Consider the following 12,304-nt stretch of genomic DNA (forward strand, 5'->3'; position numbering starts at 1 on the left):
TGTGCTTGAGACAAACCCCATCGATCATCGACCATGTTGCTGGAGATACACTTCCCTACGTTGAAGAAATTGGGGCCTCTTTGTCAGATGTTCAGGTGTGCTCTCTCACTGTATTACATTCAGGCCATCTTCTCCATACAAGGGAGGAAGCATCACTGTTGTGAAGAGTTCGTCGGATTGGAACGTGATCTGCGGCTTCGAGCCCTGAGCAACCTTCAGGTCTGACAATATGATTTCCTTTGATTAATGTACAGTCGTGCTCTGCAGAATGTGTCCCAATAAAGTAGCCTTGTAAGCATGCTGTAAAAAAACCCATGAAGCATGCCATATGGTACTTAATTCCAAGGTTTTGGATTCCGAATGGAACATTTTTCTCGAGGGGGGGGGGGGGGGGCGGTAAACTCGGTTACCATGGTAACCATGAAATTTCGACAAAAATTCGAGCGAAATTTAAAGTCAAAATTTGAATTCAATTTTTTTATGACATGAATACATAGGACGAGCACATAATGTTGTCTACACTAGTGCTAGCGCAGTGGTAAGATGTCTACTCCAATGCGCGCGCTTGAAGGTCGCCAGTTCGACCCTCGCACGCTCAATTAAGTGTTCAATGAAGTGTCATGTTGTTCGAAGTTAGATTGACAGTAACATCTAACTTCTCTATCAATATTTTTTTCATGTTCACATGTCCATAACTTATGTCTGAGAGTAAGAGCATCCACTGAAAGTATGTATAGCGCTGAATGTCAAGAGAAATCTCTATTCAAAATGGGGATCTGGTTTACATATCCATGTTGGGATATCCTCCTCATGTGGGCTGTGAGAAGATGACCATTTAAGGCCTTTTTAGGCAGCCCAAAGAGGTGCAGAAGCCCACTACCCATTAGGGTTATGACCTAGGGTCATTTTGGACTTTGCACATGTGTGGATGGGGATGCTTTACCCTCCATCCAGCAGCCACCACCATGAGTGACGAAAATCAGTTCATCCTCCAAGAGAGAAGAAGAGAGAAAACCAAGAGAGCAAGGGAAGAAGAGGAAAATTGAAGGAAGAAGCAAAGGGAGCTCCTCCCCAAGGTTGTGATGGTCCAGATCCACTACCTTGTCTCCTTCAAGCTTCGGTTCCGCCATCTTTGGTGAGATTGTTCCAATCCCTAGTTCTTGAGCTCCAAATCTTGTTGTGTTCATCCAAGATTCAGAAATCTTGATGTATGAGATCCTCTAGTGCTGTCTAGAGAAGAACTTGTTGTATCCCACATTTGATAATAGTGGAAGAGGATTTGGGTGGCTTCGGCCCGTGGTTTTTCCCCTCAAGTTGGGGGGTTTTTCCACGTAAAATCTGGTGTCCCTTTGTTGATGGTTGGCGCTGTCCAGAAACTTACTCCTACCACAAGACACTAGGCTGAGGAGTGTCTTGCCTGCTGAGTAACATTTTCTGCCTCCATATATGCTGCTGCATATGTTTCCTTCCGTGCTAAGCAACGATCCTTGAGTTAGTACATGATGTGGTGCTGAGATTACTTTGTTTCCGCTGCAGTTTTTAGTTAACCACAAGTGCATTTGTGTGCTAATTCCCAAAAGAGTGGCATCAGAGCCTTGGTTGCTTAGAAGGTTGCAAATCCCAGTTGCTTGATTGTTGCTGGAAGTGCTGCTCATAATGGCTTTGGAAGAAAGCGCTACTACAAGTGGCATGATAAAACGTGATTCTTCCAATTACTCATTATGGAAGCCCATGATGGAAGACATCCTTTATTGCAAGGATTTGTATGAGCCAATTGTGAAAGACAAGATACCCACCGGTGTCACGGAAGAAGAATGGAGAGTGTTGCACAGAAAGACAGTAGGTATGATTCAGTTGTACATCAACCACAATATTTTCCACCATGTTGCAAATGACACAAATGCTTATGAGATGTGGCAGAAGTTGGAGACCATGTATGAGAGGAAGACATCAATGAACAAGGCCTCGGTGATCAAAAGACTTGCAAAGCTTGAGCACCGAGATGGCACAAGTGTGATTGAGCACTTGAATGTCTTCCAATGCCATATAAATCAACTTTCAGCCATGAAGACCAACTTTGAGGATGAGGTGCAAGCATTGTTGCCGCTGAGTTCCATGCCTGATAGTTGGAACACGCTTGTTGTGTCACTTAGCAATTCAGCTCCGGATGGGAAGCTGACTTTGGAGATGGTGAAGAACAGTATGCTGAATGAAGAAGCCAGAAAGAAGGAAAAGGGTGATGCGTCTTCTTCTGATGCGTATGTAGCTGAAACCCATGGGAAGAATGAGAACCGTGGACGCAGCAATACAAGATTTCAGCAAGGCAAAAGCAAATCCAGGGGGAGATCAAAGTCAAAACAGAGAAACGATATTACTTGCTTTCATTGTGGCAATCCGGGACACATAAAGAGCGAGTGTAGAAAGTACAAAAGAGAGCTTGCAGAGGGGAAACTCACAAAGAAAACCGAGCAAAAGGCTGAGAGCAGTTCAGCCATGACCGCAACAGATGAAGACTATCTAGTCATTGAAGATGAAGATTGCTATAGTGCTGTTCGTGATGATGCCATGAGTTGGGTTGTGGATTCAGGTGTGCCCTTCCACATCACATCACACAAGGAGTATTTCACATCCTACACTAGTGGTGTTACTGGCCAAGTGAGGATGGGAAATAGTGGTTCATCAGCAATTGTTGGCAAGGGCTCTATATGCATTGAAATAAACACAGGTTACAGATTGGTGCTCGATGATGTGAGGCATGCCGACATAAGGCTGAATTTGTTATCAGTGGGCAAGCTTGATGATATCAAACACCCTAGTTATTTTGGTGAAGGAAAATGGAAGCTCACCAAAGGCTCTTTGATTGTGGCTCGAGGAAGTAAGCAAAGTAATCTCTATGTGACTAAAACCAAGTTATGCAATGAGGTGTTGAACGTTGCTGAAAAAGACACTTCGGTTGAATTGTGGCACAAGAGGCTTGGGCATATGAGTGAGAAGGGCATGCATGCTCTTGCTCGCATGGAGTACCTCCCTGAGTTGAAAGGTATATCCTTGAAACCCTGTGCACATTGTTTTGCTGGCAAACAACATAGGGTTGCATTTCGTACACTCCCTCCACATCGTGCAGAAAATGTTCTTGATATTATGCACACTGATGTTTGCTCCATGACTGAAAAATCTCATGGTGGAGCATTATACTTTGTGACTTTTATTGATGACCATTCTAGAAAGGTTTTTGTGTATGTGCTGAAACACAAATACCAGACGCTTGAAGCCTTCAAGGAGTTCCATGCCAAGGTTGAAAGAGAAACTGGCAGGAAATTGAAGTTCGTGAGATCAGACAATGGTGGTGAATACAGAGGTCCTTTTGAAAGGTATTGCAGAAATGTTGGCATCAAGCTTGAGAAGAGTCCACCAAAGACACCTCAGCTCAACGGTCTTGCAGAGAGAATGAACAGGACACTCACAGAGAGGGTCACAGTTATGCTCTCTCATGCTCATTTACCTAATTCTTTTTGGGCTGAAGCATTGATGAGTGCTATGTATGTGGTTAACCTATCTCCCTCAGTCCCTCTTGCAGGTGATATCCCTCAGAGAGTTTGGTCAGGGAAGGAGGTATCATACAAGCACTTGAAGGTCTTTGGTTGCAGGGCATTTGTACATGTTCCAAGGGAAGATAGATCCAAGCTTGATAGCAAGACAAAGCAGTGCATCCATCTCAGCCAACCAAGTGAAGAGTTTGGCTACAGGTCGTGGGATCCAGCAAATAGAAAGATTGTGAGAAGCCGAGATGTGGTGTTCATTGAAGATCAAACAATAAAAGATATTGGGAAACCAGAGAAGCCAATGACCAACACACCTCAGGTTGACATGGATCCAATCCGTCCTCCTCTTATGCATGACAATCATGGGGGAGATGATGACACTGAAGACAGTGGAGATGCAACTGACCAAGGTAGTACAAGTCAAAGTGACGAGCAGCCATCAAGTGATGATGATGATGAAGTTGGTAATGATAATGCCAACGAAAATCCACCTGATTCACCACTAGTGCAGCAACAAAGAAGAAGTGAAAGCGGGGACATTCCTTCTTCTAAATATCCACCACATCAATATGTGTTGATGACAGATGCAGGTGAGCCCTCATGCTATGAGGAGGCAATGTCTGATGAGAACAAAGAAGAATGGTCAGAAGCCATGCAGGATGAGATGAATTCCCTGTATGAGAATGATACTTTTGAGTTGGTGAATCTGCCAAAGGGCAAGAAAGCACTCAAGAACAAGTGGGTGTACAGAGTGAAGACTGAAGAAAACACCTCACATCCAAGGTACAAGGCCAGATTGGTTGTGAAAGGACTATTCAGAAAAGGGCATTGATTATGGTGAGATATTCTCTCCAGTGGTCAAGATGTCTTCGATCCGAGTTGTTCTTGGCATGGCGGCCACCATGGACTTGGAAATTGAATAACTTGATGTGAAGACTGCATTCTTACATGGTGACCTAGAGGAGGAGATATACATGTAGCAGCCAGAGGGATTCATGGTTGCAGGCAAGGAGCACTTAGTTTGCAAATTGAAGAAGAGCTTGTATGGCTTGAAGCAAGCTCCTCGGCAGTGGTACAAGAAGTTTGAGTCTTTTATGACTGGGCTTGGTTACCATAAAGCACAACCTGATCATTGTGTCTTTATGAAGAGGTACGCCGAGGGTGACTTCATTATTCTCTTGTTGTATGTTGATGATATGCTGATTGTTGGAAATGGCACAACGAGGATTGCTCTCCTCAAGAAGGCATTGAGTAAATCATTTGCCATGAAGGATTTAGGACCAACTAAGCAAATACTTGGCATGAAGATCTCCCGTGATAGATCAAAGAAGCTGCTTTGGCTCTCACAGGAAAGATACATTGAGAAGGTACTTGAAAGGTTCAATATGAAAGATGCAAAATTTGTTATCTCTTCGCTTGCAGGCCATCACAAACTGAATTCAAAACAATGTCCTACAAGCAAGAAGGTGAAAGAAGAAATGAGGAAAGTACCTTACCAATCTGCTGTGGGCAGTTTGATGTATGCCATGGTATGCACTAGGCCTGATATTGCCTATGCAGTTGGAGTTGTTAGCCGGTTCATGACAAATCCAGGTAAAACTCACTGGGAAGTAGTGAAGTGGATTCTCAGGTATCTGAAGGGTACTTCTACATCTTGTCTATGCTTTGGAAGCGGTGATCCTGTATTGCAGGGCTATACAGATGCAGATTATGCAGGTGACAAGGATCGTAGGAAGTCCACATCTGGATACCTGATGACTTATGCAGGGGGAGCGGTGTCATGGCAATCAAGATTGCAGAAATGTGTTTCTACATCAACTACAGAAGCTGAGTACATTGCAGCAGTTGATGCTGGCAAGGAAGTTTTGTGCATGAAGAACTTCTTGCAAGAGCTCGGCATGAAGTAAGATAAGTATGTTCTATTTTGTGACAGTCAGAGTGCTATTCATCTTGCCAAGAATCCAAGCTATCACTCTCGAACCAAGCACATTGATGTGAGGTACCATTGGATTCGAGATGTTGTGAGTTCCAAGTTGCTGAAACTTGAGAAGATCCATACCGACGACAATGGTTCGGATATGATGACCAAGATATTGCCAAATGAGAAGCTACAAGCATGTTGCAAGGTAGCTGGCATGGCGGTGCCCCCCTCATGAGTTGGAGGGGGGAGATTTGTTGGGATATCCTCCTCATGTGGGCTGTGAGGAGATGACCATTTAAGGCCTTTTTAGGCAGCCCAAAGAGGTGCAGAAGCCCACTACCCATTAGAGTTATGACCTAGCTAGGGTCATTTTGGACTTTGCACATGTGTGAATGGGGATGCTTTACCCTCCATCCAGCAGCCACCACCATGAGTGACGAAAATCAGTTCATCCTGCAAGGGAGAAAACCAAGAGAGCAAGGGAAGAAGAGGAAGATTGAAGGAAGAAGCAAAGGGAGCTCCTCCCCAAGGTTGTGATGGTTGTCGGTTCTATATCCGGCGTATCTCGTAGTAGGGGTCCTAAGCTAGGAGTCGTGGAGCGATGGTAACATGGACACGGGATTTTACCCAAGTTCGGGCCCTCTTGATGGAGGTAAAACCCTACGTCCTACTTTTGATTGTATTCATATGGGGATAGTACATAGTACAGGTATCTACCACGAGATTGTAGTAATGAATATGAGATTGTCTATTGACTAGCCTGGCCTCGGTTTATATAACACACCAGAGGCCTAGGGTTTAGGGGAGTCCTTGTCTTGTGCGCCAAGTCTCGTGGGATCTTCCTTGTATGCGGCATGGGCTGCCCAAAGTGGCCCATGAGTGAACCGCCATGGGGGGGTCCTCGGCCCAATCTAGCTGGTCGGGAGACGACGTGGTGAGTACCCCCTAGTCCAGGATACCGTCAGTATCCCCCTGAACCGGTCTTCAAGTTGGGGACGCTCCTCGATTCTTCCGAACTGTTCTTCATCTTCGGTCGTCGGTCTTGAAAACTGGTTCAACAAATCTTCTCATCTTCGATCTTGAGGATAGCCAAAGTGAATCCAAAGAGTTTACACGTTGGGTATCCGAGGATCCCTTTAAGTCTTCGGCCTTTACAATGCCTTGTTATTTTTATGCCACACCTCGGGTTTGAAGTTGTTCCCGGGCGGCAGTGTCCTCTTGCGTCCGAGCTCCAACGCCGGACTGCATTCGAGGTATCTTTTGCAGCCGAGCACCAACGCCAAACCGCTGCCGAGCTCCAACGCCGGAATGTATCCGAGCTACAACGCTAGACTGTATCCAAAGAGTATTGTTACAGCCAACCTCCAACGCCGAACTGCATTCGAGCTCCAGCGCCGGACTGTATCCGAGCTCCAACGCCAGACTATGTCGAAGCTCCAACGCTGGACTGTATCCGAGCTCCAACGCCGGACTATGTCCAAGCTCCAACGCCGGACTGTGTCCAAGCTCCAACGCCGGACTATGTCCAAGCTCCAACGCCGGATTGTATCCGAGCTCCAACGCTGGACTATATCCGAGGTGTCATAGATCACCTTGGTTCAAAAAAGTTGAAGGAGTTTAGCCGAGCTTAATATTGGAAATGCCCTCTATGGAGCCAGCCACTGGCGCCCGAGCTTTATGCCGGACTGCTTCCGAGGTGGTGCACCACCCCGACTGCGGGCCAATTTTTTGTCAATATTTTTGATTGGTGCAATTTATTCTCTGCCGAGATATATAGCCAGTAGCCCTCAAGGTGTGTATCGGTCTAAAACCCGAGATGCACCTGAAGGATGACATAAGACCGCTGATCCCAGTAGCCCCTGAGACTCAGGTTGATTCGCAAAATCGGCATGAGGATCAACTCCTAGCTCAACAGAATACTTCGGGACACACAAAGCGGTGTGCAAAGTCCTCGAGACTCAGGTTGGGTGCGGCCGACCAACCTGAGGATCATAATCTCCTCGAAAACTATATTGCACTTAAATTTTCTGCATTGGATTGTCAATGCAGTAGCCCCCGAGAATTGGGTTGGGCAAAATGGCCGACCCTAGGATCGTACCTCCTCGGGAACAAGTTCAACTGTCATGTGTGTTTTGACAACACCGAGGTGGAGTTTAGCAGGAAAGATGCCGAACGGTAGTTTTAGAAAAGAGTTTCACGCCGAACACCTCAACCAAGAGAATGTCCTGCTTCGTCTAGATTGAATCAAGGTGTTATGGTGCCAATATGAAATTGGTCTTAAAATTGTACTTTCGTCTTGCTTTGACATGACACATCTGATCTCTAGACTTCAAGTGGGTCAGCCTTCGGCTTCAACCTCCCTATCCCGAAGGCGGAGTGTTTCTCAGGCCAGTTTAGCGAACTAAACGCGAGCGGCTTTAGAGAGAAACCAGGCTACCCGGCTATTGATCATACACCTGAGTCGAGAAAGGAATGGTAGAAAAAGACTGTGCAACAACTAAAAAAAGCGGCTCATATTAATTTAAGAGCCCCCAAGTGACTTGGGTAAAAAAAAATATGTATAATGATTGTGTGTACCGAAGTACTTATATCATATCTGTGTTCACCCGAACTTTAAACGCGACTTAACCGACCGTCGGCTTCTCCCTCTTCGGTCAAGGGCCGAAAAGTGTTATGTACTCTACCGGTCGAGAATATCGACGGTGTTTCCGATAACCAGGCAATCAGGCCATAAGGCTATAACAGACAAAGCGCGCTCAGGGAACTTATGCTATATTACTGACGAAGTGTAAGAAGCATCTTCGAAGAAAATAGTACCCCCACCGATACCTTTCTTCGGTTGCTCATTGTTACTATGAGACTTGTGCAATATATTTTTTGTACTCATGAGTTCCGTTGTGTGCCGACCATGATTGAAAACAATAAGAGCGCTAGCTTTCGGCTTCACCCAGTCTGAGGTCCGAGCTCGGATGACCCGATCGTGACAATCGCAGAGGTGCTCCCTTTACTCCCTAGCCGAACAATCGGGGAAGTAGGGGTAAACACAGGAGCAAGGGAACCCAGCTTGTGGAACACTTAAGTCAACATGGTGCATATTGTGGCGTAATACACGAACAAGGAACGAAGCCATACAAGTATAATCATATGCAAGAAGAATGGCTTCATAAAGGAAGCCCCCAACTAAACGGGGTATTTGAATTTGTTTGTAACAAACGAGGTTTTGACAAAGAAAGTTTTCCGCAATCGAATTTTTGTCAAAAAAGTATAATGCTTGGTCGAATTCAAACAAAATTTAAAACTGAAAGTTTTTGAGCATGAAAGCGACTTAGCTGGTTAATGTGCTCGGTGTTGATGACGCGATTCGGGCTTGTGGCAGGACGAAGACGCCCATTGATCTGTGACAGATCCGACAAGGTTCGCAGTCCTCGGCATGGCCGAGGTCCCAAACCCCAAGCCCGAGGTGTCCGAGTTGGGAGTTCAGCACTCTGGAGTGGCGACATAACACGGCCAACATGGCGAGGTGGAACCCCCAGTCCGACCGAGGCGACGGAGCAGGCCGGCAGTATGACGCCGAAGTCCCCGGCATGGGTTAATGAAGTGATGACAAAGCCCCCGGTCCAGCCGAGGTGACGTGGTACGTTGGTACGCCGAGGTGAAAGCATTGCCCAACCCGAATCATTTACCTGTGCACAGAAAATAGTGCAAGCCGGAGATAGTAGTAATAATAATAAAATGATTGCATAATTAATTTATGCGAAGTGAATAATCTGGTAAACATGGCCTGAACGCCGAAGTTAGCTCGATGGAGTGATAGTGGTGTGACATGGCGATGTCGACACAGGTTGGCCGGCCTCGGTGACAGCGAGAGACTGGCAGACCGACGCCATGTACAAGGGTCGGAAAAATTTCTCTGCAAAAATAATGCAGCACAAAAGAACAGAAAATATTCTTTGTATAATAATTTATGTGCTAAACAAATAGCTAAGAAAAATAAAACCTGGACGGCGATGGTCATGGAGGACCGAAGCGAATAAAGAAACATCGGTCGAACTTTGATTGTTGCCCGAAGTAGTGCTAGCTGGACTGCTAGTATTCGCCAATACGTGAAGTATTGTTGTAGATTAGATCACAAGGACCGTGCTTGCAAAACAAGTATTTAATTAGGTTAGAAATACTCCAGGTCTATGTACTTTTCAAAAAAGGATTACTAGGAACTGCCAACACCCGACGAAGAGCTGAATTAAAAAAGGGAAGAATAATTAAATCTTCCTGTTTATGTGCTGCCATGAAGCCAAGTCCTTGTTAGTGTACTGCTTCCGCACTATCTCTTCGGCTGGATCGCCTTTTGGTCAGATTGAGTCCGGACCAGATGCCGGCCCGTCTGGGGCAACAATGTTTTTACGGCAATGTCCGGACAGATGGACCTGCGTACCCAAAAGTGCACATCGAAAGCAAAGACAATTTTGGATACACTAAATTATACAGAATAACAAAACTGGAAAAAGTGCACCTGATCCGTAATCATAGCAGTAAAAGAACTGCCCAAAGTGCTATATAATTAGCTAGCACGTTCCATCGATCAAACCTTGATGGGTGTGCACGACCGATATTTCTAGCCCGGCTACTGCCCTGGTCTCTCATGCATCCATTGAAAACCGGCTAGCGGTAAACTGTTCGGATCGGAATCGCCGGACCATCGAGTCAACGGACCGAATTTTAAACCAGTCACTAAGGGTCTGATGTTTCTGTTCGGAGGAGCGAGACGTAGAAGTCCGAGGTAAAACACCAGGGATGGTACTGCCTGACCAATCAGTCCTCAAAAAGGTTATGACCAATTTGTACTTTTGACTGGAGTCCTCAACGTGGACTTCCTGCTGGAATTGTGGGAGTACTAGTAGTCTCCACGTAACTTCAGCTCTCCAAGGCACTTTTAGTGCTCCACGTGCTAGCCCAGATTGAAGGTAGTAGCCTTGAAATAATTGAATATTGCTACAAACAAGCATTCATTTATTAGTAAGATTCGCTCATGCATCAGGTAACAACTGACCGGAGGCAGCGTCACTATTTGAATAAAAAAAAGAAAAAGCGGAGGATCATCCTTCCATGCTTGCCGCCCGAACAAGACAATTCGTGCTTTGTGGTTTGTTCGATATGAGGGATTGCACATGGTTCGAGGACAGCTCGTCGTGCACTAGTTCGAATGCACCATCCGCACAGTCCTCGGTCATGCGGGCGTTTTGATGCTCGGCGGCGGCGGGCTTGATCCGATCTCAGATCGAAAGCAGCGTCGAAGAGACCTGCGTAATAAAATAGCGATCCAAGAACAATAATTCCCAAAGGAACTAATTTGTGCAGAACAGATTTAACTGAAAAAATATCACCTGATTGCTCCATCGATTCGTAAGGATCACCCAGCAGGCTCTCAATGAAAGCACCAATGTCGATTCTATATCCGGCGTATCTCGTAGTAGGGGTCTTAAGCTAGGCGTCGTGGAGCGATGGTAACATGGACACGGGATTTTACCCAGGTTCGGGCCCTCTTGATGGAGGTAAAACCCTACGTCCTGCTTTTGATTGTATTCATATGGGGATAGTACATAGTACAGGTATCTACCACGAGATTGTAGTAATGAATATGAGATTGTCTATTGATTAGCCCGGCCTTGGTTTATATAACACACCAGAGGCCTAGGGTTTAGGGGAGTCCTCGTCTTGTGCGCCAAGTCTCGTGGGATCTTCCTTGTATGCGGCATGGGTTGCCCAAAGTGGCCCATGAGTGAACGCCATGGGGGTCCTCGGCCCAATCTAGCTGGTCGGGAGACGACGTGGTGAGTACCCCCTAGTCCAGGACACCGTCAATGGTCCAGATCCACTACCTTGTCTCCTTCAAGCTTCGGTTCCACCATCTTTGGTGAGATTGTTCCAATCCCTAGTTCTTGAGCTCGAAATCTTGTTGTGTTCATCCAAGATTCAGAAATCTCGATGTATGAGATCCTCTAGTGCTGTCTAGAGAAGAACTTGTTGTATCCCACATTTGATAATAGTGGAAGAGGATTTGGGTGGCTTCGGCCCGTGGTTTTTTCCCTCAAGTTGGGGGGGGGGGGGGGTTCCACGTAAAATCTGGTGTCTCTTTGTTGATGGTTGGCGCTGTCCAGAAACTTACTCCTACCACAAGACACTAGGCTGAGGAGTGTCTTGCCTGCTGAGTAACATTTTCTGCCTCCATATATGCTGCTGCATATGTTTCCTTCCGTACTAAGCAACGATCCTTGAGTTAGTACATGATGTGGTGCTGAGATTACTTTGTTTCCACTGCAGTTTTCAGTTAACCACAAGTGCATTTGTGTGCTAATTCCCAAAAATCCATTGATCAAGTTATATATAGACGACTAGGGAGTTACAGCTGTCACCGAACAGTGCTAAGATATCGGCATTCGTCGTGTTCTCATGTTTCTAGGTTTTTCTTTTTCCTCGTCATGTTCAGTTGTATCACAATGCTGAAATAATTAGCTGAATGCATGCTCACTGTTTCTGACAAACAATGAACAAACAACATGCATACTGAAAAACAAGGTTCATGTACAACAGAAATCAAAACTAAAAATCATTATGTGCTCTTTAGAATGGTCATAGTTATCAGGAAATCAACCATCCATCTCACCTAGGCCTTGAGGGGCTATTGATGGCAACTAAAAGTAAAGGGATAATTAGATTTATGCCCCTAGTTGTGTCCCACTCGGCTGTTTTACCCCTAATTTCCAAAAGTCACCGCTTCTGTCCAAGTCACTTCGCTCCTCTTATGCTTTTGCCCTTTGACCGTTTGACCATCAGTTTGAAAACT

This window comes from Triticum aestivum, chromosome 7D (assembly GCF_018294505.1).
Source record: "Triticum aestivum cultivar Chinese Spring chromosome 7D, IWGSC CS RefSeq v2.1, whole genome shotgun sequence".
Taxonomy (NCBI): domain Eukaryota; kingdom Viridiplantae; phylum Streptophyta; class Magnoliopsida; order Poales; family Poaceae; genus Triticum; species Triticum aestivum.